The sequence below is a fragment of the Myotis brandtii genome, unplaced genomic scaffold (genome assembly GCF_000412655.1).
Source record: "Myotis brandtii unplaced genomic scaffold, ASM41265v1 scaffold1167, whole genome shotgun sequence".
Classification (NCBI taxonomy): domain Eukaryota; kingdom Metazoa; phylum Chordata; class Mammalia; order Chiroptera; family Vespertilionidae; genus Myotis; species Myotis brandtii.
This window is the reverse complement of record NW_005354039.1, coordinates 1,531,173-1,555,796: the sequence shown is the minus strand read 5'-3', so window position 1 is coordinate 1,555,796 and position 24,624 is coordinate 1,531,173. Positions and strand designations below refer to the sequence as shown.

At 52.0% G+C, this 24,624-nt stretch overlaps 1 protein-coding gene across 10 annotated transcripts in view; it reads left to right on the top strand.

Moving 5' to 3' along the window:
• Positions 1-2,771: 2,771 nt before the first annotated feature.
• RPH3AL (rabphilin 3A-like (without C2 domains)) overlaps positions 2,772-24,624 on the top strand; it is a 106,944-nt gene continuing 85,091 nt past the window's right edge. For 5 of the 10 annotated variants that reach the window (XM_014529569.1, XM_014529561.1, XM_014529544.1 and 2 more), the window contains exon 1: positions 6,864-7,005. The gene's annotated coding sequence lies outside the window, so the exon portion shown is untranslated. The other 5 variants (XM_005858325.2, XM_014529521.1, XM_014529536.1 and 2 more) reach the window with 5 other exon arrangements.

Genomic DNA, 24,624 nt, shown 5'->3' with positions numbered 1-24,624 from the left:
TGGGTCCAGCATGAACAAAGCAGAAGCTGGGTGGCTTCGTGGTTAAGGGCATGAACTCTGGGTTCAGACTTGCAGATCTTCATCCTGGCTCCACCATTTCCCCACTCGGCGGGCCTCCGTTTTCTCATCTGTAGAATGGATGGAATGCTAGTATCTGTGTCAGTGAGAAGTCTTGGGCAAAGCGTGTAGAGCAGCGCTTGCCGCGTGGATGTGGTTATTACTGTTAGGATTGCGATCCTCCTAGTTGGCCTGACCCTTTGGCTTGGAGCTCCGTGTGAGTGGGGCTCACACGCCGACGTGAGGGCCGCTGCTTTGCTTTTATGTTGACTCTGTATCCCACGTAGTTGCCTTGTGTCTGCGGCTGCTGGGAAGCTGAGAGTCAGATGTGTTGCTCAGTTTAATCATCAGATTTATGGTGACATCTCCTCTTCCTGCTTTCTGCCTGGCCTCTATTCTCTTTGATCCTTAAGTTGTTTATTTTTTATTACTTTCAGCCCCTACGCTGCCTCAAGCTCTCCTTGAAACAGACAGTTATAAATTTTGAATGAATAAAATATAATGTAGATCACACACTGAATCATAGTTACAATGTAAGGCGGCGTGCTCTGCCTGCCTGTGTCCCTGTCCCCTCCTCGGTACCTGAGTTTGGGGGATTAGTGGAGGCAGTAAGGAGGGGGAGTCCCCAGGGTGGGTTAGGGTGCACCCTCCTCCCTAGCCTCTGCAAAGAAAAAAGCTAAAGGTTTTTCTGCCTTTGAAGATGTGCTTTCAGGGGCCTAGTGATGGAATTGGTGAGAGGGTGGGGAGAGGAAGACAAAAACTAACTCTCATCAAGTACCTACTGTGCGCTTGGCACTGTGTAAGTGCTTAATACGCTTTGGACTGCTCCAGGAGGCTAGCTGTGGGACTGTAGAATTCTGGGAAGTTTATCTCATAGTCTGGAGGAGGGGTGTGGATCTATCCATAGAATCATTGTGGACTCAGCTGTGGGCCATATGGAGGACAAGATGTAAGACCTACCCCAGGACTTGTCGCATTCTTCAAAGTTGCCAGGACATACGTCTCCGTCATCTATTGCCACAATACTGCTTCATAACAAGCCACCCCAAACCCATTGGCATATGGCAATAGCATTTAATCTGCCCACACATACCTGTGGGTTGGGTGACGTTTGGCTGACTTAGGCTGCTGGCAGTGGGACTTGGTTGGTTTCAAGCTATAAGTTGGGTTTAGGTCTGTTCCATGTACCGGTTATCCCACTGGACCGGTGACCACCAAGGCACATGTGCGTCATGGTGACAGGCAGGAGTGCAAGAGAGCAAGCTCAGTTGCACACAAGCCCATTTCAAACCTTTGCTCACATCATATCCATTAGCATCCCCTTGGCCAATGCAAGCCATGCGACCATTCTCAAGCCAAGGGGCAGGGAAGTCCACTGCCCACCATGAGGCCGTGCCAGAGCGTGGCTATCTCATGTTGTTACGAGGGGTGAAGAATCGACACCAGTAATTCAGCCTGCCTTAGGCTGAGCGTTACTCATTCGCTCAGTAAGTCTTTTTTTAAAGGCTACTGTGTGCCCGGCATATGCTGCCTCTGGGGATAGAGTGCTGAACAAGGCAGGCCTGGTTCTTGCCTTATGGAAAGAAATTGAACAAAAATGGGAATTTATTGCCGGGACACGAAGTATCTCGCGACACGAAGTATCTCGAAGAAGCCCAGGCCCCTGGAAGGGCTGAATTCAGCACATGGACCAGGGGGAAACCCCTGAGCCCTCTCGCTGCCTGGCCTTTGCTTTAGTCCCTTTTGGCTCCCCCTCTTCTTCCTCTCACAGAGACCACCTTTCATTTTCATGGCATTTCCGAGTGGGGAAGCTGCCCCTCCATCAGCTCCTCAGTTTGCATCCAACTGTGCCAGAGAGCACTTGAGTCGAGCCCCTTTCCCAGATTGTGAAGGGAGAGACCTCGGCATGCCAGCTTGGGCCGGGTGCACCCCCAGCACAGTCAGCTGGGCCCAGGGGGGGCTGGTCACAGTATGAACTCGGGGCTTCTGGGCAACGGAGCAGCCACAGCACGGCCAGGAGAAGAGGGGACAGCAGATGGGCGACCAGTTACCTTATGTCGAAGTCCCTCCCCCACTTGTTTTCCCTTGTTGTTGTGGTTAATCCTCACCCGAGGATATTTTTCCATTGGTTTTTAGGGAGAGGGGAAGAGAGAGGGAAAGACAGAGAGAAACATCGATGTGAGAGAAACACATCGATTGTTTGCCTCCTGCATGCACTCCAACCAGGGCCTGGGCCAGAGAGGTACATGTCCTTGACCAGAATCGAACCCGGGACCCTTTGGTCCACAGGCCAACGCTCTGTCCACTGAACCAAACCAGCCAGGGCCCTCCCCCACTTTGGTAACTCACCTCCTGGGGTCCGTCTTCGCTGGGGGGTAGACTACATGAGGCCTTATTTTTTTTTTTAAATATATTTTATTGATTTTTTACAGAGAGGAAGGGAGAGGGATAGAGAGTTAGAAACATCGATGAGAGAGAAACATCAACCAGCTGCCTCCTGCACACCCCCCACTGGAGATGTGCCCGCAACCAAGGTACATGCTCTTGACCGGAATCGAACCTGGGACCCCTCAGTCCGCAGGCCGACGCTCCATCCACTGAGCCAAACCGGTTAGGGCGAGGCCTTATTTTGTCACTTGAACAAACACAGCCCTCTGTCCATCCCCCTCCCCTGTCGCCTCCACTTTCAACCCTGACTGGGCAGGGGACAGTCTGGGATGTAGAATTAGTCTCGCTGCGGCTGTGAGCTCTGTGAGTTCCCATGCTCGGCTGAAAAACTTGTTGAAAAGGACCCCGGTTATTGTCATTGTCTCATTCTCACCTGCTGTGTGAAACTCAGTGGTGCTGATTCAGGTGCCTGGAAACCCTGGGGATCGTGGAATAAATGGGCCTCTGATTGGGGACAGGAGGGGCGGCGTCTGAGAAGTCCCGGTGGGAGGCATGAGGGAGGGTCGGCTGCCAGGGACCTCACAGAGCCCCACTGTGTCCACCGCAGCACGTTCTCTCTCAGCTGGTCTGCAGGTAATGCGTGCTGTGTGCTCTGTTTTCCTGCAGGGGACACTGTGGTCAGGAAGGAGACTGCCGGGTGATAGTGGGGGGATGGGAGGGGTGGGCCAGGAACCCCCGGCCCTCTCTGCAGGGGCAGCCACTTCCAGTCCTGAGCAGTGTGATTGATCCGGGATGGGGCCCTTTCTCTTGCTGTGAGAAGCAGGAAATTGAAGCCCGTCGGTCACAGTGCTCTCAGACATCAGAGCGGGGGACGAGGAAGAAGGCCGAATGCAGATATGGCCTCGGAAGGCTCATTTCTCTTTGAATCCCTGCAGCGTGTGTGGGAGGCCGTGTGGCTTGGTGGCTTCTTGGGGGCAGCCATGTGCTTGCCCAGCACGCTGCTCCCAGGACCAAGGAGAGCCCAGCGGGTGGCGGGCACGTCGCTGGCGCCTCACCACCGATGAGCAGTCACTACCTCTCTGTTCCATTCGGTTACAACCGAGTAAGCGAGTGGGGCAGATCGCTGCGAGTGCATTGGATACTTGATGAAACCTCAGGCTGCCTGGCCGTGGGGAGGGGTGTGCGTGAGTAATGTTTCCCCCTCACAGTCACGTAGCTGGTCAGAGCTGGGGCTGAAAGCCGGGCTTCCGATCGCTAATCCCAGACGCTATTCACGCCGAGCGCCGTGAGGGTCTGCATTCTTTCCGGCAGAGACGGTCTCCTTTTTCCTGGATTTTCCTGTCTGTCATCCATCCGTCTCATCATTAATTCCCTCACCTTGTTCCGTAGAGGAGGCAAGAGACCCACAGAAGAGCTGTCTATTGCTTGGACATGTAAGAAATACAGAAATATGTCTTTATAAAAAGAAGGTAAAATAGGTACTATATGCCAGAGCCAGACGTAGCTATTTTATATGTGTTTGCCTATGTCTATGTGTATGTCATTACAGAGAAACCCATAAAAGTAAGATGAGGAAAAATGCAGATGAACTAGAAGGTCAGAGTCGGGGCGAGAGTTAGACACATCCTCAGGCCGCAGAGCCGTTTCTCTATTTGAACCACAGATGTAGCTCTGAGCTAATTAGCAATCCAAGCAGGAAAAAAAAATATTATGTGCACGGTTCATGGGGCCCGTAATGCACAGGATGCCAGAGGCCCAGTGCTTTTCCAGGCAATTAATCGGCAGGAAATTTCTTGCCTGGGTGGTCATTGTGCGGGGCCCCGAGAGGGAGGAAATATGTGGCACATATGCCGCCGCTCCCGCTCCCGCTCCCGCTCCCGCTCCTGCGTGGACCCCACGGATCACTCACGGCCGGTTCCCACGGAGGCCCGGAGGCCGCACAGTGCCAGCGTGGTGTGCCAGGCAGCCATGGCCATGATTTGGAGTCGGCACGCAGGACGAAGCCCCCTTGCCCTTTCAGTACTGGGGGTGGTGCCATACTGGGAGTCATGCGCAGGCCACCTCTGCAGGGTGGCATCGTGGAATGTCCTGTTGACCCTCAGAGGTGTGTTTGCTGGGAACCCCCGCCCCTCGCCCAGCCGAGGTGCCAGTTGGAGTGACCTGTCAGGGTGATGAGGGGGTAAGTTTGCAGAGACATGGGACACACGGGGGGCGTCTGACCCCTCACAGTCCCCTGCTTGCCCGCAGATACTTAGCGAGAAGGGGCGCCTGACCCAGTCTGCTCAGCTCTCCGGTCCCAGTTTAACTTGACTTCCTCAGAGTCGCCCTCCCCGCCTCTCCCTCCACATCAGAACGCCCACGTCCTGTCCCCGCTCCTTCCTCTGCAGCCGGTATCACAGCCTGTACTGGTGCAGTTACTTATGTTTGTTTGTTTAGGGTTCCCCCTCCCAGGATGTGGGTTCCAGGGTGGCAGGGACAGTGCCTGGCGTGCTCCTCATGGTGTCCTCAGTCCTCGCCCGGGGTCCAGCACGTCATCGGTGCTCAATGCCTGTTTGTGGAATGAATGAATGAATGAATGAATGAATGAAAGGATAAACAGGGCATGAAGATGGAGCAGATGCAGACTGCCCAGTAGAAGATAAAGACATAAACGTAACACAGGGCGGCAAATGCTCAGAGCCGAAGGGAGGGGACAGGTGGGGAGCGAGGGGGCTTCGGAGGAGGAGGCGCTGCTTCCAGAGGGAAGGGGAGATCGGGGCTTCATGGCACAGCACCCTTTGGGGGTCTGGAAGGGTGAAGTGGAGGTGAGGGACATCTGGGGCCGGGGGTGGGGGGCAGGAGCAGAAGCAGCGTGGCGGGGCTGGAGGTGAGAGAAGACAGTATGACTTGGGGTGCCCTTAGGGCTGGGGCTGGGTGCAGGAGCAGCTGCACCAGGAAAGGTGGGAGCTTGGCCCACGGGCTTGATTTGGGCAGCAGAGGGAGAGGCAGCAGATTTGTGAGTGGAGCAGGGATGGGTGAGAGGGGCCCAGGCAGGCAGGGGGAGAGCTGAGTGGCCCCGGAGGGGTGGGAGCCGGCCCGGGGAGAGCACACGGCCTTTGCCCCCTGGACTCGATTCCTGGTCAGGGCACATACCTGGGTTGCTGGTTTGGTCCCCAGCCAGGGAGCATGCAGAAGGCAGCCGGTGTATGTTTCCCTCTCACATCGATGTTTCTCTCTCCCTTCCTCTCTCTAAGCATGTCCTCGGGTGAGGATTAAAAAAGAAAAGAACAAAAGCCAGGCTCACTGCGTGGTGCATTCCTACTCCTCCCCATTTCTGAACAGCTGACTTACTTAGGACCCTTGATTATAAATCCCAAAGATCCCACTCAAACCAACATAAGCAAAACGGACATGCTCTTGGGAGTCAACGTAGTGGCTCAGGGACGGCTGGATCCAGCAATTGGCAGTGCCATCGGGATTATGCCCCTCCATCCCTCCGCTCCGCTTGGCTTCATTTGCAGGCTGTTTCCAAGTGACGGCAAGGTGGCCGTTGGCCATCCCAAGCCAACGTGGTTCTCACAGGGAAAGAGGGCATTTTCCAGTAACTGTGGTGAGAGCCTAGGGAGGACTCTGTACTGCTGGGCCTGCGTCACATGCTCAGCCCTCAGCCAGTCACTGTGCCCAGAGGGCGGGGATGTTCTAATGGGTCGACTTCAGCCCCATTCACATCGAGGAGGAGTGTCGATCTGTCCCTCTCAGTAGCACCTGCTTTTGTTCTCCATGGGGGACAGATTGCCGGATGTGGTGGGGTTTTTGTTTTTTGGTTTGTTTTTTTTAATCACTACAACATTTTTTCCGTCATTAGCTTGTTTGCACTATGAGGTCAGCATGGAGACCCTTGTCCTCTTCCTTCTCACTCTAGGCAGGTGTCGGGGAGCAGGCCCTCCCCAGCTCCGCACAGGCTCGCTTCATCACCCTTGTCCCCCTTAAGCTGCATTTGGGAGGTTCTGCTTACGACATTGGTCACATTATCCGTGCCTCAGTTTACCTTCTTCCTGGGGAGCCACACCTGACTAATTGGGTCGGTGTCCCACCCCCGGCCACTGGGGCTTCAGGGCAGTGATGAGATGCTGCCACCCCGTGCATGTCCGCTGGGAATAAATATTGTGGAGACTTTCCATGCAATGTACCCTAACAAAAAAATCCTTGAATGTCTTAAAAGTGGCCAGACTAAAAAATAGTAACACCAAAAAGAATGCAAACGCCCCCAACAGAGCCCTCCCTCTGATAGGAAATATCCCGTGTCTGTTCCCTGTTAGAAGACTGCGCAGGCAGGGGACTCGGTCACCAGCACATGGGCCGTGGCCAGGCTTCCGTCCACCCAGGAGAATCCAGGCCTTGGTTTGGCTCCAGCTGGGCCTTCCCCGGTGGCTGCCACTTTATTGACTTAAGTCTGAGTGATTCAGATCTTCATCAGGGTCGCCCCTGACAGCTGTGTGGTGGGAGGGAGGGACCGCCTCCTCCTCCTCCCGGCTGGGGCACCAGCAGGTCAGGCCCGGGAGAAGCCCTCCTCTGTTCCTGGTAGGTGTTTTGGGATCTCTGGCCCCGAGGAGACAGGAAGGTGACTTGTCTTTCCTGGAGCCAGGGGCCCAGTTCATACAGGGTTTTCCCAGAACTTTGCTAGCTCCCGGGAGGGTGTGTGCCTGCTGGGGGAGTGTTGGTTAATGGTTGACTGGAGGCTTGCTTTTCCTGGTTGTCGGGTCCTGCTGCTTCAGAGGAAGAGGCAGCAGGGGTCCAGAAGATCTGGGAGCGTCCGTCCCAGGCACCTCCATGACAGTTGCTACACTTCCTGTGTCATGCTCCAAGAGACCCCCGTGGTCAGGGGTTGATTTGGGGGTAGCGCGCGGAGGGCGTGTATAGCATTTTGGTAAGAAGTTGGACATCAGATGGGCTTAGGGCCCAGCAGAGAATGGGACCATGTTAATATGACTGAGTAAATTGGAACATTCTGTTCCATAAATATTTTTATTGCGTGTCATGCTATGTGTAGGCACTGGAAGAGGGGCTGCAGGATCTGTGCCCCCAAGTGCTATTGGGGATCAACCAGGACAAAACCGCGACAAGTCCCCAGGTAACTGTGAGACAGGGCCAGACAAACAAGGGCCAGGAGGAGGCAAACATAAAGCGCAAGGCAGTATTTCTTAGAGTGTGAGAGGATTTGAAGTACATTGTACAGCAATATTAAGTATATTACAAATAGAAGCATTTAAAACATTTTAATGATTGTGTTTATTTTCCTGTATATTTGAACATAACTCTGTTCTTCATTTGCCTTCTGTCTATGGGAGATGATATGGTTTTCTATTTATGGTGGAGATATAAGTTTTCCTTTGAAAATAAATTTAAGTAAAAGAGGGAGTTGGTTACAAGGGAAATAGTAAGTAAAGAACAGTGCGGAGGCCATGTGGGGGTGGCAGGTGGCATGGCCTTAGCTGAAGTGTGGGGACAGCGTGGTGGAGGGATTCAGAGACGAGGAAAGGAGAGGGCTTGTGGGAGAGTCAGGTGGAGTGGGGGAGGCGCAGGATCCAGCTAGGTGGAATGGGAGATGATATGGTTTTCTATTTATGGTGGAGATATAAGTTTTCCTTTGAAAATAAATTTAAGTAAAAGAGGGAGTTGGTTACAAGGGAAATAGTAAGTAAAGAACAGTGCGGAGGCCATGTGGGGGTGGCAGGCGGCATGGCCTTACCTGAAATGTGGGGATAGCCTTACCTGAAGTGGAGGGATTCAGAGACGAGGAAAGGAGAGGGCTCATGGGAGAGTCAGGTGGAGTGGGGGAGGCGCAGGATCCAGCTAGGTGGAGATGGGAGAGGTGAATTCCTATTCACAGACTCAGAAATATGTGTGCAAATCTTGGGATAATCCATTTTGGCTCCAACCTGTGAGTCCTGGGGGGACTGGAGGGTGGGTTTGGACTATCTGTGGAAGACCATGAATCTCAGGGTATGGACTCTGAACTTAATTCAGGGGCAGTGGGAGCCATGGAAGGCGCTTGAGGAGGGGAGTGGTATCTGAACTGACTCATTTATTTGTAGTGGGTCCCCAGACGAGAAGCAGGATGACCAGCCAGGGGTCAAAGGAAAGAGTGTAAGAGGCCAAACTAGGGCCATGGCTGAGGATCAGCAGCCCAGCTACCCAGCCTGCCTCCCGCTGGCTCTAGTAGCAGCCTGGAGACACTGGAGAGAGGCGGGTCTGCGGTGCAGGGGCCCAGCTTTGGTCTCTCTGTGGGGAGGCAGTGGGAGCTGAGCAGGGGGGCAGGTCAGAGGTGACCTGGGAGGGAGGTACCCATCTTTCCCAGCCGGACCCCTTGGCCTCTTCCTGGTGCTCCTGGCTCAGTGTGGAATGTTCTGGGGGAAGTGGGTGGGGTCAGCTGGAGGAAGCTCTTGTCTGGGCCGGAGCACAGAGTTCCTGAGGAGGAGGAAGCTCGCAGTTTCCTGCCCTACAGTTTGACCCAGGCAGCCTGGCTGAGGGCCCCAGGCGGAGATTTCATTCACCAGTGGGCCTGCGGTCATCTGGGTCGTGGATCTTCTTGTTTTCCTCTTCCATTTCTTCCCTCCAGTGCAGAGATGTTCACCAGGGGTTCAGAGACGGGCTTGGTTTGAAAAACAGGGGTGGGTGTTTTTGGTTTTCCTTGGAGGGTCTACTGTGTGCTCGGCACTGTGTCTGGTACTTTTACTCTGTCATCGGAGCTCACCTTGGACACACCCTGTGGAGGCAGGTGTCCTTACCTCAGTGATGGCAAACCTTTTGAGCTCGGCGTGTCAGCATTTGGAAAAACCCTAACTTAACTCTGGTGCCGTGTCACATATAGGAATTTTTTTGATATTTGCAACCATAGTAAAACAAAGACTTATATTTTTGATATTTATTTTATATATTTAAATGCCATTTAACAAAGAAAAATCAACCAAAAAAATGAGTTCGCGTGTCACCTCTGACACGCGTGTCATAGGTTCGCCATCACTGTCTTACCTCCGTTATACACAAGAGGAAATAGGATATGGGGGGATTCAGTGCCAAGATTGTACGGCTGGAATGAGCAGAGCCTGATTCCAAACTCGCGCACTGGTACTGACTGTGGGAGTGAGACTGCAACTTGGGAAGATAACTCATGATCAGTTTCCCCCGTCTAGGTGTAGGGCTGCACCGTGCGGTGTGCTGGGTGCCTCTGTAAGATGGGGGTACCGACAGCACCCAACAGCGTTGTGGTGGGGGTTACATGCAGGCAAGGTGCTGTACACATGTTAGCGGCTGTTGCTGCTGTTATTGCATAAAACTAGAGTTTGCACCATCCTGAACATCAGTTTCACTGGACGACACTTTGGGAGGGTATCACTTAGGTGGGGCAGAGCATTATTGTAAAATAAAACATACGGCATAGAATGACGTCAGAGACAGTGCGCCTTTGGGCTGGCTGTATGGCCACACTCCTGGTGCCTGGGTGTTGGTGGATGTGTGTGTAGGGCCGGGGGGAATCTGTGTTCACTTTCCTCGGTCATTAGCCTTACTTAGATGAAAACTTGAGAATCGAGGTGCATTTTGCTATTTTCATGGGCTCCCAGGAGGTCCCAGGTCCTGATCTCACCGCCCAAAGTTGGTGCCAGGGAGCTTGGTGTCCGAATCGCCCGTGACCTTAGCTAGCTGTTCTCTGAGTTACTTTCCAGCTCTGAGATTCCGAGAGGCCTCTTCCTTTCTGGCAGCTTTTCCAGGATGGCTCTCTTCCTGGAATGCCTGCCCAATGCCTGCCAAGTCCCTGCTTTTTCCCTTTAGCCCTCCACCCGCGCTTCTCCTCTTTGAGGCCCTCTGGGATTGCCGCAGAGAGGGATTTTAAGGGCACCTGCACTCCGCTCTCGCTGTTCTTTGTACAGTCCGGCGTTTATTAGAGCCAGTGTCTGCTTCATCGGGATTCATCCGCTCACGTGCAACCCGCACTGAGTGTACACAGCAAAGAAAACAGGGCGCCTCTGTCCCCTGGACCTTACAGCGGTGAACAAGTCAACAAAGAAATAAGTGCACATATTCCAGGCATAATACATGCGATGAAGAACAAGGATCGAGAGCTAGTATTACTGACCTTTCAGTCTTCTGCACGAGGCTGTGTCCCCCGTGAGGGCCTCCTGCCTGTGCTCTTCTGGGTACTGGGAATTCCAGGGCTAATAATACTGATGACGATGATCGTGGTGATGATGACAGTGGTTATGATGACAGTGACGGTGATGGTGGTGGTGATGCTGCTGCTGATGACAGCGATGGTGATAATGACAGCGATGGTGATGATGACAGCGATGGTGATGATGACAGTGATGGTGATGATGGTGGTGGTGGTGGTAGTGATGGTGATGGTGGTGGTGGTCAATATGATGATGACAGCGATGGTGATGATGACAGTGGTTATGATGACAGTGACGGTGATGGTGGTGGTGATGCTGCTGCTGATGATGACAGCGATGGTGATGATGACAGCAATGGTGATGATGGTGATGGTGGTGGTGGTCAATATGATGATGACAGCGATGGTGATGATGACAGCAATGGTGATGATGACAGCGATGGTGATGATGACAGCAATGGTGATGATGACAGCGATGGTGATGATGACAGCAATGGTGATGATGACAGCGATGGTGATGATGACAGCAATGGTGATGATGACAGCGATGGTGATGATGACAGCAATGGTGATGATGACAGGGATGAAAAGGAAAATGGAGGGGCTTGCAACCTAGTTCAGTATCTGGTTAAAACTGTAGTCTTACTTCCCCTCTGACTGACTTGGGTGGAGCTGCAGAGCCTAACCCCAGGGCCCGCCACAGGTGACTTGGGCAGAGTTGCTGGGACCCTCAGCGGCCCGCCACAGGAGGAGATATAGGTCAGAGTTCAGTTCAGGCTTTGGATCCGGAATTCACTTGGACTAGCAGATCTGCAAAATAAAAGTTAAACTTTCCTCCCTCAGAGTGCTGGCTGATCGTTCTCCCGTGCATTCTGCCACAAGTGATGATGGTGTTGATAATGTTGGTGATGATGGTGGTCGTGGTGGTGATGATGATGATGGTGGTGATGATGGTGTTGGTGATGGTGGTGGTGGTGATGATGGTGGTGATGGTGGTGATGGTGATGATGACAATGACAGTGGTGGTGGTGGAGGTGGTGGTGGTGATGATGACAGTGGTAGTGGTGGTGGTGGTGATGGTGATGACAGTGGTAGTGGTGATGGTGGTGGTGATGATGATGGTGGTGATGGTGATGATGATAATGACAGTGGTGGTGGTGGTGGTGGTGGTGGTGACGACAGTGGTGGTGATGGTGGTGATGATGGTGGTGATGGTGATGATGACAATGACAATGGTGGTAGTGGTGGTGGTGGTGGTGGTGATGATGATGGTGGTGATGGTGATGATGACAATGACAGTGGTGGTGGTGGCGGCAGACCTGCACTGCACAGTGGTACAGGTCCTGTGCTGGGTGTGTCACTTGTACCATCTAAGTCAGGGTTTTCAGACTTGGCACTTTGACCTTTTCAGCTGGATAATTTCATGTTGCCGGGGGCTGTCCTGTGCATTGTAGAATGCTTAGCAGCATCTTGGCCTCTGCCCACTGGGCTGTAGCCAGTCACACCTTCCCTCCCAATGTCCCCTGGGGGACAAAATCGCCCTAACTCAGAACCACTAATCTAATTTATTCTTCCCAGGAGCCAACTACTCATTTTACAGAGGAGGCAGCTGAAGCTTAGAGAAGTAAATGAAGCTGCCCAAGGTCACTGAACTACTAATTCACAGAGCCAGAATGTAAACCCCAGATCCATGGCCCAGAGGACAGACTGTAGCCACTGCCCTTTACTACTTGGCAGAAGAAGAGAATTCATCAACCCTTGGTAGAGCCACCTGGGTACAGACAGGGCTGGGGCCTGCTGGGTCAGCCCTGGCATCCACCGCCGGGTTCGTTTGGAGCTAATAAACACAGCGGCTGGTGCCCGTGTTCTGACTTGGCTTGAACCAGAAGAGCCCAAATGTGTTGACGTGGAGACTGTCTCCACAGGCCCCAGGCCTTTGCCGCGACAGGCAGTCCCACGGCTGCTTGCTCCCTCAGGCGGCCTGTCGCCGGCAGACACCTGTGGGGAGAAGGAACAGGCGTGGGCGAGGTTTTCTGCAAACGGGGCCTCCGAGGCTCGTTGCCCGTGTTCTCCCACCGAGGCTGTGAACCTGGGTTTGCAGGTTGAATGCCCAAAATGCCCATTTGAAGTTTGACTTTTTTTCAACAGTAATTTATTGTGAAAAATTTTAAATACGAAGCAAAGTTGAAAGAATTTTACAGTAAACACCTACCCACCCACCACTTAGAGTCTGTTGTTAACCTTTTGCTACACTCTGTTTCCCTTGTCTTGAACCCAGGTCAGCGTGGTCTCTGGCTGGTGGTCAGCGAGCTCACCGTGAATTCTCCATGAGAGAATAAATTAACAGCCGTGGTCAGGAGGCAGAGGTGGTCTTCATTACCAGGGTGATGGGAGAGGTAAAGGGTCGTGAATGATCCTACTCACTCTTAATGCAAAACTAGTTAAAATAAGTTACCAGGTAGATTGGAAAGCTATTTAAAATGTCATCCAATATTTAATCCATGCCATCTTAAAGTATAGAAACAATACAAATGCAGTAGTTCCAAACAATGAGTCATATCAATTGCTTGACACAAAGAAGGCCCCATCTGTGAACGTCTACATGATTGTTCTTTCTTTTCATTTTGTGGAGCCTTCCCTTGTCTCAGAAATAAGCAAAGGCCCTGGCAGACATGCTCACCCCTTCCTCAGCATGCCAGCTCCCTCCAGCCCAGATGCCATGGGTGGGGGGACCCACAGTCACATCTTGAGTCCCCCCTCACCTTTCCCGGGTGGGAATCAGCCACTGTTTCCGGCAGGGAGAGGATGCTCCCCCCGCCGGCACCGTCCTATCAGCCACATCACATCACATAGCCCTTGGTATAAGCCAGTGGTCGGCAAACCGCGGCTTGCGAGCCACATGCGGCTCTTTGGCCCCTTGAGTGTGGCTCTTCCACAAAATACCACGTGCGGGCGCGCACGTACAGTGCGATTGAAACTTCGTGGCCCATGTGCAGAAGTCGTTTTTCGGCCTGGGCGAGTCTATTTTGAAGAAGTGGCGTTAGAAGAAGTGGGGGGTGGACATATAGAGAGGATGAACGAAAGGAGATAGACAAAACAAGAATACAAGACGAGTGTGGATGGGAGAGTTGGAAGGGGTCGACCTCAGCGAACGAACCTCAATCAGATTGAGGATGTTTTTAGCAAAGGCCAGCTTAGGAGTACCCTAATTAAGTTAATAACAATGTACCTACCTATATAGTTTAAGTTTAAAAAATTTGGCTCTCAAAAGAAATTTCAATCGTTGTACTGTTGATATTTGGCTCTGTTGACTAATGAATGAATTTGCCGACCACTGGTATAAGCAGTTCCAAACAATAGACACCTTCAATACAAGGAGGTTTTTTAAATTAGGAGAACTTTAAAAGCTTTTTATTTTGAAATAATGTTAGACTTACGTAAAAGTTGCAAAAATGGTACAGAGTTCCTGTCCACCCTTTCCCTTGCTTATTGCCCTGTTAACCCCTTGGTAGGGGTACAGACAGTACACCGCTCCTCATTTTTTCCTTATCTTTCGCGACCTTCACGTTTTTGAAGAGGACTGTGTGAAGCCACGCCTCGGGTTCAAAGACGTGGAGAAAGGGCTGACGCGCAAATTAATACACAAGACAAGAAATGGAAATTTGGAAATTATGGGGGAAGCCAGTTGTGAGCTTGGTACAAGGGACCAAGTTCCACTGAGTGTCCGTTCCCGTCTGCTTTTATTTACTAGAACACACAATTGCCTTTCAGGAATGCAAACAGGCATATCAAAGGTGATGTTCAGTAAACAGTAAGATTATCGGGTTGGGGGAGTTTGCTTTAGGCCATTGAGTCAGCAGCAGGTAATAAAACGCAGATATTCAGCCCTGTGAATATCAAAAGCCCCATTCAGCCTTCTGACCAGACTTCTCCCATTTATATTAAATACTGTTGATCTTGGCTCCCAGCAGTACTGGCCAGCTATTTTAACCTTTTGCTACACTCTGTTTCCCTTGTCTTGAACCCAGGTCAGCGTGGTTAGGTTGCAGTTGGGCATTTCGGGTAAGACTCCCGTGGGAGTGATGCTGTGTCCTTCTCAGAAGGTACACTGTGTCCGTGTGTCCTGTCCCTGGTGATTGATGTGAGTCTTGATCGCTTGGTTAAGGTCATGTCTGCCCGTTTCTCCCCTGCAATGTTCTGTGTTTTCATTTGCACTTAATAAATATCTCGGGGAAGATACTTGGGGACTGTGCACATATCCTGTTTCTCCTCAAACTTTTGCCTCCTAATTTTAGTATCCAGCCATGGATCTTGCCTGTGACAGTTACTACAGACGTGTTTTTTTTTTTTAAAAAAAATGTTTATTGTTAATTACTTAGTATAATCCCCTCTCTAGAGGTGGTCAGTATTAATTTTGGACTAGATATTTTTTAAAATGTATGTTTTATTGGTTTTTTTACAGATAGGAAGGGAGAGAGATAGAGAGTTAGAAACATCGATCAGCTGCCTCCTGCACACTCCCTACTGGGATCCCCGCAACCAAGGTACATGGCCTTGGCCGGAATCGAACCTGGGACCCTTCAGTCCGCAGGCTGATGCTCTAGCCACTGAGCCAAACCGGTTAGGGCACTATAGACGTGTTTTAATGGTGATTCTTCTGTTCCTTCATTCTTTCTGCGTTTATTATTCAGTGTACGAGCGAGCTGCCCCTCTCCCCTCTTTACTTATTTATTCAGTTATTTATATCATAAGGACCCATGGATATTTACTTATCTTATTATAGATTATGATCCAATACAACAGCTATTTCTTTTGTTGCTCAGATTGTTGGAGATTCAGCCCCTGAGAGTGCAGAATGAAAGTGTTTATTGTGAAAGTTTTTAACCATCACAGAAAGGCTGACAGGTAGGTAGGACAAGGAAAACCTGTCGACCTTTCACCCAGATCCAGCGATTCTTAGCATCTGACCGTGTTTGCTTTCTTCCTCCCTCTCTTTCCTCTGCCCCTCTCCTGCCGTGTTTTCACAAATGTGCCATCTGTTGTTGTTTTTTATTGAGGTTAATTTGCAGTTAATCTTTCCATGTCATCCGGGGTTGGTGGCAAAATGTAAGTGGCCAGCTCTTTGTCCCCTGGAGACTGTACCCGCTGCCCTGTCCAGGCCCCAGGTTTGTTCTGCACTGTGCGCCATGATTTTTTTTTTTTTAGCAGCTTATTATGTAATTCATAACATACTATCCATTTAAGTATATAATTCAGTGGTTTTTAGTACCGATAGGTACAACCATCGCCGCGGCCAGTTCTAGAACATTTCATCACCACAAAGAGAAACCCCATAATCTTTAGCTATTTATTACCTGGCCTCCTCCCCCGTAAGCCCCAGACAGCCACTGATCTACTTTCTGTCGCGATAGATTTGCCTACTCTGGGCATTTCACGGAAATGGAATCATATGCCGTGGTCTTTTGTTACTGGCTTATTTTAGCATAAGGTTTTCAAGGTTCTTCACGTTGTAGCATCCATCAGCATTTCGTTCTTTTTAAAAATATATGTTTTTTTGATTTTTTACAGAGAGGAAGGGAGAGGGATAGAGAGTTAGAAACATCGATGAGAGAGAAACATCCATCAGCTGCCTCCTGCACAACACCTATTGGGGATGTGCCCGCAACCCAGGTACATGCCCTTGACCGGAATCGAACCTGGGACCCTTCGGTCCGCAGGCCGAAGCTCCATCCACTGAGCCAAACCGGTTAGGGCAGTATTTCGTTCTTTTTTTAGGGCTGAGTAAATTGCACCGTATGGTTTTACCATCTTTTGTTTGTCCATTCATCAGTTGATGGCCATTTGGGTTGTTCCCACCTTTTGGCTATTGTGAGCAGTGCTGCTATGAACATCTGTGTGCAAGTTTTTGTTTGAACACTTGTTTTCAATTCTTTGGGGGATATACCCAGGAGTGGACTTGTTGGGTCATAAGGTAATTTCATATTTAACATTTTGAGGAACTTCCAAACTGTTTTCCACAGTGGCTCCACCATTTTACATTCACACCAGCAATAACAAGAGTTAGAACCCAACCAGGATAGAACCCGAAACCCAGGTATGTGTCCTGACCGGAATCAAACATGCAACCTCCTGGCAGACAGGACAGCGCTCCAACCAACTGAGCCACACCGGCCAGGGCTCATTGTGTGTTGTTGTTGTTCTTCTTCTTCTTTATGCTACAAAATGTATTTATTTCCAGCCAGATAAAATTCTCCAACTGCATATATGGGTATATATTTTAAGTTCCTTCTTTGACAAATGTCCCGTTCACAAGAGCCAATCTGATGATTAAAATGCATATCAGACAACTACCTCCGTCTCTTAAAATATAATTTAAATAAGCTGCTAATGTCTAAGCCATAGTCTGGTTATTGATGTGAGTGGCAAGCGATTCTTCACTGAGGAGTCCAGAGCAATAGTGACACTGCCCCACCGTGAGATTCCACGAGTCAGCAGGCAGCAAGCCCCTCTAGTTCACCTGCTGATGGTGGGATAGTTGCTGTGGGCCGTGAGCCTTGTGTGAGCACAGAGTTAAGTACCGACGAAGAAGGATGACATGTGCAAGGCGGAGAGGCATTTCACAGAATGCGAGCACCATTCGGGCGAGTTAATGGGCTGTAGAATGAAAGCTTGGGGAACGCAAATCTGTTTACACTCGCCCACTGGGCACTCAATACATATCAAGGTAAGGAGAGAGAATAAATTGGAATGTTGTCTTGGTGCCTAACTTCTGTTTTCGAGATTGAGCTTTAGGCCCTAGCTCGTTTGGTTCAGTGGTTGGAGCGTCAGCCTGCAGACTGAAAGGTCGAGGATTCGATTTCGGTCGAGGGCATGTACCTTGTTTGCAGGCTGCAGTAGAGTGTGGGAGGCAGTCGGAGTGCGTGCAAGAGGCAACCAATTGATGTGTCTCTCACATCGATGTTTCTCTTTCTGTCTCTCCCCCTTCCTTCCATTCTTTCTAAGAAATCAATGGAAAAAAATATCATTGGGTGAAGATTAACAACAACACAAGATTGAGCTTTAGGTTATGAATTTTTTATATACCATTTTTTGTGGGTTTTTTTTTCAGCGCAAATCATCCTATTTGGAAAGCCATCCATTTCCCCATCTTTAGATTCTTCATTAGCATTTAGAGACTTCTTGCAGACTGCCAGGCTTAGGGGCTCATTGGCTTAAAGAAGAGCGCAGATCGGTCCACACAAAGGCTTGATTTGGTTCTTGAAAATATTCTGTTTGGCTGGGGCAGAGGGTGTGGAGTGGGGTTGGTGATGGGGCAGGGTGTCTGCCTGGGGGAGGCATGGGCTTGGACAGGGGGGAGGATGCCAAGTGTTTCCGTTCGTCTGGAGACACATTGGCCCAGGCGGGGTAGAGCCTGCGGATGGATGGCCATGAACTCCAGGTGAGGACATGGGCTTGATGTGCAGGTGTCTGAGCAGAGCCGGGCTGTGGAGTGCCCATCTGGTGGCAGGGTAGACTGGGTCCTAGTTTATTCTTCACACCTTGTCTCCTTTTGGTTCCTCTTAAGATCCCACGCCCAAAGTAGCCATGGGAACTCACAGGCCGAGCAGCACATTTCTCCATGAGCTCTCCCTTCAGCATTCAGTATTGCCAGTGTCATGGCTCCCTCAGGACTTGAAATAGTTGCTCTCTTGAAGTTCCGTCCTTCAGAGTTCACCACCTGCTCCCTGACGTTAGCGTTCTTGTTCTAAGGCTGCTGTTGGGGAGTTCCCCACAAAGGAATTCCCGGGAAATCTGTATCCCCTGTGACTCTCACGCCAGCCTTGTGGTTTTGATGTGCATGTCCCTGATGGCTAACGATGTTTAGCATCTTTCCATGTGCTTTTGGGCATGTGTACTAGTATATCCTCGTTAGAGAAACGTCTACTCATGTCCTTTGCCCATTTTTAATTGAGTTGTGTTGTTACTGTTGAGTTGTAAGAGTTTTTTAAAAATATATTCTAGGTTCTAGACCTTTATCAGATATAGGATTTGCAAATATTTTTTCCCATTCTGCGACTGTATTTTCACCTGGATAATATCATTTTGTGTAGTTTTAATGTTGATGAAGTCCAGTTTATCTATTTTTCCTTTTGTTGTTTATGCTTATGCTTTTGTTGTTATAATCTAAGAAATCACTTTCAAATCTGAGTTCATGAAGGTTTATCCTGCCCTGGCTGGTTTGGCTCAGTGGATAGAGTGTCAGCCTGCGGACTGATGGGTCCCGGGTTCAGTTCCAGTCAAGTGCACATTCCCGGGTTGTGGGCTCGATCCCCAGTAGGGGCGTGCGGGAGCAGCCAATCAATGATTCTCTCTCATCATTGATGCTTCTATCTCTCTCTCCCTCTCCCTTCCTCTCTGAAATCAATAAAAATATATTTTTTTAAAAAAGATTTATCCTTATATTTTCTTCTAAGATTTTTATAGTTTTCGCGCTTACATTTAGGTTTCTGGGAATTAAATTTTTTAGATGGCGTGATGTAAGGGTCCAAGGATCATTCTTTTGCATGTGCCTACCCGGTTGTCACAGCACCGTTTGTTGAAAAAACTCTTCTTTCCCCACCGAATGGCCCGACCCCCTTGTTGAAAGTCAGTTAATCACAGGTGTGTGGGTTCAGTTCTGGACTCTCAATTCTATCCCAGTGCCCGTGTCCTGAGTACCAGCCAGGCACAAGGTTTGTCCTGCTCTCAGGAAGCGTTGGGTCCAACAGGAGAGGTCAGACACATTCATAAACCACCAGAAACTGGGAAGTGCTGGGAAGAGGTGAACAGTAAGCGTCTCTGAAGATGCTGGGGAGGGAGCCTGCTTCAGGCTGGGGCAGAGGGTGTGGAGTGGGGTTGGTGATGGGGCAGGGTGTCTGCCTGGGGGAGGCATGGGCTTGGACAGGGGGGAGGATGCCAAGTGTTTCCGTTCGTCTGGAGACACATTGGCCCAGGCGGGGTAGAGCCTGCGGATGGATGGCCATGAACTCCAGGTGAGGACATGGGCTTGATGTGCAGGTGTCTGAGCAGAGCCGGGCTGTGGAGTGCCCATCTGGTGGCAGGGTAGACTGGGTCTGGACGGGGAGCTTGGAGGCAGGGGAACCACTTGGGATCATAGGGTGACTGAGGTCTGGGGGAGCACCTGGGTCAGGCAGTGGGAATGGTGGGGAGCAGGGGCCGTCCGAGACCTGTGCCTTCCTGCCTCTCTGCTCTGTGGACATAGGGTGGGACGAGAGCAGCACTTGAGACAGGGTCGCGGAGGCCTCTGTCGCCCATGTCCTGGGCCTCGCACCTCTACTCCCAGCCGCTGCTCTGAGAACCCCACGCCAGGCTGTCTTCTCTGCATTACCCCTGGGCTGCACCAGCCCAGGTAACCCGGGCTTCTCAGAACTGCTGGTTGGCCAGTCCCCGCACGTCTCAGCTTCTGTGAACTCCGGGCACACTCCTGCGTTCTGGGAACACGGTGGATGCCTGGAGGGTGCCCCCTGGTCCATTGCTTTCATTGGGCGCCAGATGCTGAATGAGGCAGAGCGGGTGATAGAAAGGGCCTGGGCTCAGCTCGGTCAATTGAGCCAAACTGAGTGCCAGGGGCCAGCTGGGTGGCCTTGAGAGAGAGGCTTTGCCTCCCAAAAGTTGGGTCTGCGCCCCTTCCCTGGAAGAGAGGGGGGCATGCCATCCCCTGGGGACTGTGATAAACTCAGGTGGTCTGCCAGGCGAAAGCACCCGGCAGGCAGGCAGCTTCCTGTAGAGCCGGCTGCTGTCCCTTCCCAGTTTGGTAGCTCAGGGTTAAGCTGAGCATATGCAGGCATGCTTTAATGTGTGGGCTCCCCCTGAAAGCTTTGCAAATGACAAGCAAAATGCTAGTGGCTCTGTTTGGCCTTTCCCCTGCTCATCTTCTCTCTGGGGGTGTCCCCTCTCTCTCAGGTCCCCTCCAACCATTGCCTGAGACCCCAGCAGTCCTCGCTATGGTGGTTCATGACAGGCACCCCCACTTGTTTGGGGTCTCAGCCTCTGCTGGCGGAACGGGGAGTGTGCAGAGAGGTAGACAGCTGGTCTCCAGGCAGCACGGCACTTAACCTTGGAGTTGGAACAGAGAAACGTCTGTTTGTGTTTCCATGAACGAGCGGGGCAGCTGGCCCGCAGATAGCAGGCTGGGTCAGCCGGGGGTTGCCTTGGCTACTGGCTCTGAGCAAACAGCCAGGGGCAGGGTCCTGCCCAGCTCCGCTGAAGCGGCGGGAGGAGGAGGAAGTCCCTGGCAGAGCCCCACAGAGCCACCTGAGAGCTGGCGCGCTGGTGGGGCCGTGCGGGGGCACTGGGAAGCCAGAGTGTGGGAAGCTGCCCTGGGACCGGGAGGACTGCCCCTGTCAGCACACCTGAGGATTGGACTGACCAAGCAGGTGAGGAGGGTGGTCTGCATTCCTTCCGGAAGCTTCTCGGCTTCACAGAGAGGCTTCTCTTGGGCTCCTCCACCAAGCAGCTCACAGGTGGGATCTAAAATCAGATTTTCTCTGCAAAAATTCCCTTTGCCCGGGACTTGCCACATGCATACACGTTGCAGACATGGCAGCAGGCTTGTGTTTCTGCACTAAAAGACAAACAGCATGAACACCCCCAGCATGAACCAGGGGCCTGGCCGCCCCCGGAGAACCTAGCCATTTTCTGAGCAGAGAATCCCTGGAGCCGGACACCTGCTTACCCTGAGGCCTGATTTCATTCTGATAACCTTCCTGTCAGGTTCTCATTCCATCTCCTGTCCTTTTTTTTGTGCTACCAGCCCCCTATCTGACAGTCCGGTGAAGCCTCTGGAAACTTTCTCAAAAATAATGGTTTGAAATGCACAAACAGGTTCTAGAGGAAACCAATTATATTGACTTAGAGCTATTAGAATGTGTTTTTAAAAAGCAGATTTTTGATATAGCAATCTGTGTGCTTCTTCACCGAAGCATTACATAAACAGCCTTGTGGTAGGCGGGTCTAATAACTACTATAATTTAAAAGCAGTGATAAGCATAAATAATGTTTCAACGTATCTGTAACACTGTATTGTGATATAAAAGCAGCTGAGACTCTGGTGAAAGACCCAGGCACAAGTAGTAATAATGCTGTGGTGTGTTGCTGATATTCCTAAGTAAAGGCAAGAGAAATTTTCCGTTGTAGGTTAATGAAACATAAAGAGATCATTTGTTCCCATCCAAGTTCACCGCTCGCCTGTTAAGAACTCCCCAGACAAGCAATGACCAGAGGAGATGCTTTTCCTGTGTCCTCTCCTGGCGTCCATCATGGGAGCTCTCTGTCCTGGTCCTCAGCACCCAGGGCCTCCAGGGGCCACTTTAGAACAGCTTAACGGTCCACGCACACATACCAAGGGATCCACAGTGCCTGCTGCCACCCACCCCCCAAGGTTAGGCTCTGGGTTCTGTTTTCCCCATGCAGAAGGGGGTGAATTTTGTCCCCCAAAAGTTTATGTTGAAGTCCTAACCCCCAGAACTTACGAATGTGACCTCATTTGGAGATAGCGGCATTGCAGATGTAATTCGTTAAGATGAGGTCATATCGGCATCTCCTTTATCTGAATCCAACATGACAAGTGTCCTTAGAAGAAGAAGAGAGACAGCAGAGGGAAGACAGCCGCGTGAAGACAAGAGGCACAGGGAGGTGGCCATGTGGAGGCGCAGAGGGAAGGAGGCCTCTGAAGATGAGGACTGAGGTTGGCGCGATGCGGCCGCAAGCCGAGGGTTGCTGGCAACCCCAGCCGCTGGAGTAGACACGGGGCAGATACCTCCCCAGATCCTTCAGAGAGAATCCTGCCCCACCAACATCTTGGTCTGGGATTCTGGGTTCTAGAACTGTCCCAAGCCTCCCAGCTTGTGTCGTTGGTTAAGAGGCCCTAGAGGGCTAACGCCATGCGGCCCTGGGAGCACTTGGCCCCGCAGCCAGCCTGGGAGGCTTCCCTCCTCCCTCTGTTCCCGGGTTCACTCTTGACGGAGGAGTCTGGTTACCCTGTAGCCTCAGCTCGGTGATTGCCTTGACTGGGGGCGTCACCCTGCCCTGCCTCAGGCCTTTCAGAAACGACAGAAGTCAGCCGGGCCTCTGGGACACCTAGGGAGAGCCCTAGGGAGAGCCCGTGGCTGTCGAAGGCAGGAGGCTGGCCCCTGCAGGGGAGGGGCGGTGGGATGCTCTGCGTCTCATCTCACCCGGAGGCTTTGCGAAGCATTTCAGCCTGGGAATGAGAAAACGGCCTTAGCTTGACAAAAAGACAGGCAGGGACCTGGTCCGCCGGAATGGGTGTGCCGGGGGAGCATTTACTTTCCTGGGGAGGAGACCCCGCAGTGATGAATGAGGGACGTCTCCCGGGGCCACAGAGAGCAGCCCTGCCCACCGGGCAGCGAACTGAGATGCAGGCTCGTGCCTGGGCATCGTTGCACTCAGTGAATGTCTGTCGAATGAAGGAGAGTGATGAAGCCCAGTGGCTGCTGCCTGCCCTTCTGGGGACAGCAGCAGATGCTTAGCTCTGTGACTCGGCGGGGATGTGCCACAGGCGGGCCGCGGGGTGTCCGGGGTTGACTGCTCCTCCAAGGGCACAGACGGGAAAGGCTGCAGGGGCTGTAGGGTTTCAGAGAGCCCCACCCGAGAGGAGGACGCTGAGCCGGGGGACGAGGACAGGGCGGGTGCCTTTGTCGGTCAAACTGTCACCGAATCCTCCGTAGAAGGGGATCGCTGGAAAGCATTCACCCATCATCCCACACCCTGCTCCACCAACATTTTCCACGCAGGTCTGTGCCGACAGGGCGCCTCCCATCGGTTTCCACTCCCTGCACCTGGTCTTGCCGTCACTCTTTCCAGGTCGTTTGTCATTTTGCCATTGACTTGCCCGGTGGTGCCACTGTTGCCCAATCCTCACGTTGGAGTCCGTCCTAGGTTTCCCGTGGTTTTCCTTGCTGTGACCCACCTTGCAGAGGCCGGGGTCACAGGTGAGACCTGGTCAGCTCACGGCCCTGCCGCTGGGAGGAAGGCAGGTGGAGGAGCGGCAGGTCACACTGCAGGGCCTTCACGTCCAGGCCGGGCTGGGCGTCAGTCCGTGGGCTCGGTGGGCTCCTGGAGGGAGTGAACGTGTGCTGGACACCTGCCGCCGTGCTTCGGGCCCTGTGAGCCCGGGGACCCCAAGGCGCATCCCGAGGGCTGCAGTCTTCCTAGGCTGAGAGGGAACGTGCCCCTCGGATACAAGGAGAATGAGATGCTGGGGGAGCCCTGGCCGGTTGGGTTCAGTGGATGGAGCGTTGGCCTTCGGACTGAAGGGTCCTGGGCTTGATTCCAGTCAAGGGCACGTACCTGGGTTGCAGGCTCCAACCCAGGTCGGGGCATGTGCGGGAGGCAGCTGATCATTGTATCTCCTCACATCGATGTTTCTCTCTCCCCCCCATCTAGCGTTGGCCTTCGGACTGAAGGGTCCTGGGCTTGATCCAGTCAAGGGCACGTACCTGGGTTGCAGGCTCGATTCTCCCCATCCCTTCCTCTCTCTCTCTCTCTCTCTCTCTCTCTGAAAATCAATGGAAAAATATCCTCAGGTGAGGATTAACAAAGAAAAAGAAATGCTGGTGGGAGGCAATGGGTTGATTTCCAATGGGAGTTGAGGGGGGAGGAGCTGGAGAAGTCCGAGAGGACGGTGCTGGGCCTCTAGGTAGACAGGGTGCAGGAAAGGCGGTTCCGTAAGAAGTTCCTGGGAGAAGGCTGAGCAGCCGAGCCCGTCCGGTTCCAGGTGGCTGGAGCGTGTTTGTGGAGGGAGGAGGTGGCGGTGAGACTGGGAGGGCAGTGTGGGCCTGCTCATGGATGCCTGGAGTGCGGCCTGGCTTCTTCCTTTGGCGGTGGGGAGCCACGGAAGGCTTTTGAGCATGGCCTGGCCTAGGCTTTAAGGACAACCTCTCTGGCTGCAAGTGAAGGGAGTGAGAGGAGCCACAGGAGGTCCAAAGGCCATTGGGAAGCTTTTGCCACAGTCTGGGCAGGAGTGGGAGGGA